At 43.8% G+C, this 6,754-nt stretch overlaps 1 pseudogene; it reads right to left on the minus strand.

Moving 5' to 3' along the window:
* Positions 1-3,023: 3,023 nt before the first annotated feature.
* Positions 3,024-6,754, minus strand: part of LOC102893780 — a 5,458-nt pseudogene continuing 1,727 nt past the window's right edge.

Below are 6,754 nucleotides of genomic sequence, written 5' to 3' on the forward strand. Positions count from 1 at the left end.
AGACAACCCAGAGCAGGTGGGGATGAGGGCAAGTTGTTGCCTTTGGGGGCAATGTCTCTGTCCTCCCTCCTTGGAGATCAGGACTCAACCAGAGGGCCTGGACAGGACTAGCCACAGGGAAGCCCATGCAAATAAAACTAGTAGCTCCTGGAAAACAAATCCTGCCTCTCAGCCTCCCCAGGGCCACCGCGCACAAGCTGAGCCAAATGCTGGTCTAGGACGCCCTCTGGTGGCCACTCTGGGCAGTGGTAGAAGGTGCTGTAGGTTTAAGAGTGAGTGGTCATAGAGTTGGAAGACTTCAGCATGGATCATCCCTCCCATTGCACAGTTGGAAAAACCGAGGCCTGGAGGGAAGTGACTTGCCCAAGATCAGACAGCAAGTCAGCAGCCGAGCCCAGAAAAGAACCCAGACCTCCCTCTACACAAGAGGCTTGCTCTTGGGTCTCAAGGCATCCCCACCAGGGGAGGGAAGGCTGAGTGTCCAGGAAGCTCACTCTCCAGTGACTGGGTGGCAGGCAGCTGAGCAGCTGTATGATGAGGCACGCAGCACTTCCCTTTCCTGGCTGTGGGTTTCTAACCTCTAAAACCTGGGGCTACCTGTTGGCAACGGACGAGGGGACTGGGGTTTTCCTCATATGTAGCTAGTAGTGAGGCTATAACCAGTCATCCTTTCAGAAAATCCTAAAGCAAGCCTTCCTACACCAGATATCATGTTTAATGATGAAATACTGGGTACTTTCCCTCTGAGATCAGGAACAAGGATATCTGCTCTTGCCATTTCTATTCAATTTGTACCAGAGGTTCCAGCTAGGACACTTAGGCAAAGAAAAAAGGCATCCATATTGCAAAGTAAGAAGTGAAACTATCTCTATTTGCAGATGACTTGATCTTGTATATGGACAATCCTAAAAAAAATCCACCTCTCTATATTAGAACTAATAAATGAGTTCAGCAACGTTGCAAGATACAAGATGAATATACAAAAGTCAACTGTATCTCTACACACTTGCAATGAACACTTCAAAAATGTAATTAAGAAAATAATTCCATTTACGCTAGCACCAAAAGGAATAAAATGCTTAGGAATAAATTTAACCAAAAGAGTATAAAACTGATACTCTGCTCTTGCCAAAACTACAAAATATTGTTGAAAGACATTTAAGAAGACCTAAATAAATAGAAAAACATCCCATGTTCATGGATCCAAAGACCTAATTTTAAGATGCCAAGACTCCCCAAACTGATCTTCAGATTTAGCACAATCCCCAACCTGCTTCTTTGCAGAAATTGACAAGCTGATCTTAAAATTCATATGAAAATTCAAGTGACCCCAAATAGCCAAAACAATGTTGAAAAAAGAAGAAGAATATCAGATACTCATATTTTCGATGTCAAACTTTTTACAAAGCTACAGTAATCAGAACAGTGTAATATTGACATAAGGATAGACCTACAAATTAATAGAATAAAATTGAGAGTCTAAAAATAAACCCTCAGATTTATGGTCAATGATTTTCAACCAGGGTGCCAAGAGAACTCAAATAGGGCAAGAACAGCCTCTTCAACAAATATGGCGCAGGCGACTGGTTATCCACATGGAAAAAGAAGGAAACTGGACACCCTCCTCAGACCCTACCCAAAAATTAACTCAAAATGGATCATAGACCTAAATGTAATAGTTAAAACTATAAAACTCATAGAGGAAAAGATAAGCATAAAGCTTCATGACTTAAGAGTACGCATTAGAATTAATTTCTTAAATATGACACCAAAAGCACAGCAACAAAAGAAAAAAATGAGATACATCGGACATCATCAAAATAAAAAAACTTCCATGCTGCAAAGGACATCATTAAGAAAGTAAACAGATACTCCATAGGATGGGAGAAAATATTTGCAAATCATATATCTAATAAGGAATTTTAACCAGAGTATATAAAGAACTCTTACAACTCAATGATAAAAGACAACCTAATTTCAAAAAGGGCAAATGATCTGAATAGACATAAATATATATACATATATATACACACACACATATATATATGAAGGTGTACAAATGGCCCATAGACTCATAAAAAGATGCTGAAAATAATTAACCATCAGAGAAATGCAAATCATAACCACAAGATACTACTTTGTACCCACTAAATGGCTATAATGAGAAAGACAGATAATAACAAGTATTGACAAGGATGTGGAGAAAGCAGAACCCTCACATACTACTGGTAGGAATGTAAAATGGTATGGCTGCTTTAAATAACAGTCTGGCAGTTCCTCAAAAGGTTAAAGAGAATTACCATATAAGTAATTAATTCCACTTCTAAGAAGTATATATCAAAGAGAAATAAAAACATACATATAATGGCCAAAAAGTAGAAACAACCCAAATGTCCATCAACTGATGAATGGATAAATAAAATGTAGTACAACCATACAATGGAATATTATTCAGCAATGAAAAGGAATTAACTACTGATACATGCTATGACATGAATAATCCTTGAAAATAGTATGCAAAATGCAAGAAGTCAGTCACAAAAGGCCACATACTGTATGATCTCACTTACATGAAATGTCCAGAATAGGCAAATCTATAGGGACAGAAAACAGATTGTCTTTTATAGCAGTGGTTGCTTACGGCTGGGGGAGGGAAATGGGGGGAAATGGGTATGAGATTCTTTATGGGATGATAAAAATGTTCTAAAATTTATAGTGGTGATGGTTGCACAACTTTGAATATACTAAAAACTATTAAATTGTGTGCTTTAAATGGGTAAATTGCATGGCAAATCATATCTCAATAAAGTTGTTACTTTAAAAAAAAAAAGCTTCGCATATTTATTACTGAACCAACCTACTAGTGCAGAAGCATATTACACAAAGAAGAAAATCCTTTTTCCAATAATTTCTCAATAAAACACGCCAAACTGTCCAGATAGTAGAGATCTTCTCAGTTCTTTGGTAAGATCTAAGCAACGTGGACACAGCAGAAATATGTGTGCCATCTCATGCGTGATTTCTTACAAACCCAGCTTGATTCTTCCCCAGTGTCTCCTCTTGGAGTTGTACCTGATTTTATCACCAGTTTTCATCTGAATCCATTGGAGAATGGGCTGATTCTGCTTTTATTTCTTGGCCAGGAACTGCTTGATCCTAAAAGTCTTGTGAGAATAAATGGTGAGTAAGACTCAACAGCACGCACCACCTGTTACTTTTTTTTTTTTTTTTAAAGAGCCTATTCTTTGGACCCATGACTCCACTTCTAGATATTAATCTAGAAACCAGTCATGTGCACAAGGACATATGTGTAAAGATTTCCATCACAGTATTATTTGTAACAGCAAAAGTGTGAGACTAACCTAAGTGTCCATTAGTAGGGGAATAGGTCAGTTTTCTTCAACCCAGGGATGAAACAATTAAGTCATTAAAATGATTAAAAATGAGCCACATTTACTAACATAAACGAGGTCCAAGATATACTGCCAAGTTTTAAAAAACGTTTTAAATTAAGTTGTAGATTAAAAGGGACTTAAAAGATTTTTTTTTAAATGTTAAAATTATAGCATCTTGGGATGCACAAATGGTTGATAACAAGAAAGTGATTATCTTAAAGTCTAGGATAATGGTAACATTTTGGGGGGAAGTAGGGAAATGGGGCAAGCTGAAGGCTTCTGGGGTGACAGTCAGAGTTCTCCACTTGGTTGGAGGTTCCAAGGATGTTTGCCTTATACGTCAAGTGGAACAATCAATTTATGTGGCCTTTCTGTATATGTCATTATTTTATAATCAAAAAGTTTTAAAAATAAATTATACTCAATCCAATTTTTAAAACCAAATATCATAGGATTCTATTTTCATAAAGACAACCTATATCTCTATGGAAGATTTGGGTTTGGGGTGCTCTTAATGTATATTTTTCTGAATCTTCCCATATTTTTCTCTGCAGTGAATAGGAATTACTTTTACAGCCGGAAACAAACAAACAAACAAACAACATGATAAAGCTATTTGCTGTGTTTCAGGGGTTCCCCTGGAGCGCTGAGATTGTGTGAGCAGAAAGGTAGATGGTGATGACGCTGGAGCAGCTGGGAGGTGGGTACAGGGCCACGTTCGGAAGACCAAGCTTCACCGCCTGCTTGGCCTCCTGGTGCACAGCCAAGATCCCAAGGCCCAGCCCCCACCGAGGCTTCTCGATGGCAGCTGCTGCAGAGCCCTCTCACCAACGGCCTCGTGCTCCAAAGACGCTGGGAGTGCAGTTCTGGACTGGTGAGCTTGATGGAGGTCACTCTGCTCCCATCTGTACAAGTCTCTTTCGTGAGCGAGGAGGAGACACCTTAGGCAGCAGTCAGGTGGAGGTTCTCGTCCTGGCTGGCTTAGCTACTACCAGCAAAAAAATGATAATATGAGCTGAATGAGCACTTTCTACATGCCAGGCACTCATACTAGGTGGATGACATGGTTCATTTTCTTGAGTCCTCCTGATGACCTGAGAGACGGGTGGGATCGTCATCTTCATATTACAGACAGGCAGATGAGGGCCTGAAAGCAGAAGCACTTGAAACAGTCACCATCTCCAAGGTTGGACTTTGCCAGACCCCTCAAGTTCATGGTTTCGGTGACTCCTCTCAGAAACCAGGGAGGGTGGCTGCCCTTGTTTTGCAAATGAAGACACGGAAGCTGTGCCAGGCAGCCTCTCCCAGCTGCAAGGGACTGTGGGCATGTCCCTTACCTCTGTGGGCCGGCTCCTAGTAATGTTAATATAGTTACTGTATTATAACCTCAGGAGCACGTGTGACAGTGGCCAAAGTGCTGTCATATACACCATCTCATTTGCTTCTCTCATCAAACCTGTAAATCTTCAGTCCAACTGTATTTCCTCCATGTTAAAGTCTAAAGGCCCAGAAAATTAAGTGACAGGCTGAGAGGGCTAGGAGCCTCCGTTACGCAGCTGCTGGCCTTGCCTTTTGTGACAGCTCTCGGAGGCAGTACAGCCTGCTCCTTGTCCAGTTGTAGGGGAGACAGACAGGAGAGCAGCTCTCCAGAGGAGCCGGGCCCCTGGCTACAGTTTGTGCCTTCCCAGCAGGAAAAAGGACATTGAATGACAAAGCCCAGGGCAAGGTGCCAGGGACAGCTGCCAGGATCTCAGGGGATCCATAACCCTCCACTGCCTCCTCTCCCAGCCCAAGATTATCCCATGCCCTTCCATCAGTCAACTGGTCAGCCAGCTCATCAGAGAGTTCATGCCACGGACAGAGGGCCAGGTCACTGCCAACAAGCAGGGCTGTTTCTACATGAGTGCCTACCACGTGCCAGACAATGACCGTGCTAGGCAATCTTGCACCAACTCTCACAAAACCCTTTGAATATGTCATATCAGCCCCATTTTACAGAAGAGACAGTGGAGGCTCAGAGAGGTCAAGTAACTTGTTCAAAGTCAAACAGCTAGGAAGGCTCAGAGGTCCCTGGCAACCAGTTTCACCCAAGGAGGGACAGAGGAAGAGACCATCCAAAACCTTTCAAAGGGAGAGAGGAGAGACCCACTGTGGAGGGGGGCCGTGGAGAAGGGAGGGCCTGCATTGTGAGCTCTGACTCTCCTGGGACATGACTCAACTCCTCAATCCATCTGTTCTCTCTTTACACATTCGTGGACCCTCTCCACATGCCAGTCTCTTTGCTGGGCATCGAAGACTCAAGTAAACCAGGCTCATCTCTGTTCTCATGGAGCTCACAGCCTAGCAGGGCAGAATGGAAAGGGAAACTGAGGCAAGCAGCAGCTATCACTTGCCTGGGTCTGCTAGCAGTTACTGAGAGTTTTCTGTGGGCCAGGCCCAGTACTGGGCAGTGAGGCTGCCAAATAAATGAGAAGCACAAGACTCTTGCCCTCCTGAAGCATATATTCCAGTTGTGTCTAGCCCTGGACCTCCAGAGACTCTGCTTGCATGACCTGAGCCCTGAATACGACGGGGAATTTCTCTGGAAAGGTTGGGATGCAGCAGACCTAGGGGTCCTCCATGAGCCATACTTGGGCCTGGTTCCGGGCTGCTGAGCAGGGAGCCAGACGAGTAGGAAACCCGATTAGTGCCTTCCCTACGGACTAAATCAGGGCCCTGGGGAGGCTCTGGGGTCGTCCAGTCTGGACAACTGGGAGGCCACCAGAGGGCCAGCCATTCAGGGGATAACCCTGAGGCTGGCGACACATCGGAGGATCTCTGAGCTGGGAGGGGCAGCATGGCTCTCACGCCCAGGCCCCACCACGCCTTTGCTCCCTTGCGGTACTGGCTCAGAAGCAGCATTATGTATGGCATTATGTAAGGTCCGTTTCATAGCCTAGGAAACAGCAGTGAAAGGATTTGCCCAAGATCATACTCATGGCTAAGGCAAAATGTGAACTGGGAACTTGCCTGACCCTTTCCACCAGCTCACACCCCAGAATGTCACCCAGGAGGACGGGCACATCATGCTGGTGACACTAGACAGCGCTCCAATGGGCCCGGCATGAGCTGCGAGTACAAAGAGAAATTCCTTTCCTAAGCCTCCCCAGTGGTGGTGGGGTTTTGTTTTGTTTTGGTTTGGTTTGGTTTGGTTTGGTTTTTCCAAATGCCCAACCTTTGCCGTTATCCTAGACGTCAAACTGAGGAGTCTCTCTCAGTGTAGATGGCAGACAGGGGACTCCAGAACCGCTCCATCTCTGCAGCCAAGAAGCTGGACTTACATTGTTAACTGAAATTTTTAAAACTGCCAAATTCCCTTG

Source organism: Pteropus alecto, unplaced genomic scaffold (genome assembly GCF_000325575.1).
Source record: "Pteropus alecto unplaced genomic scaffold, ASM32557v1 scaffold45, whole genome shotgun sequence".
Taxonomy (NCBI): Eukaryota; Metazoa; Chordata; class Mammalia; order Chiroptera; family Pteropodidae; genus Pteropus; species Pteropus alecto.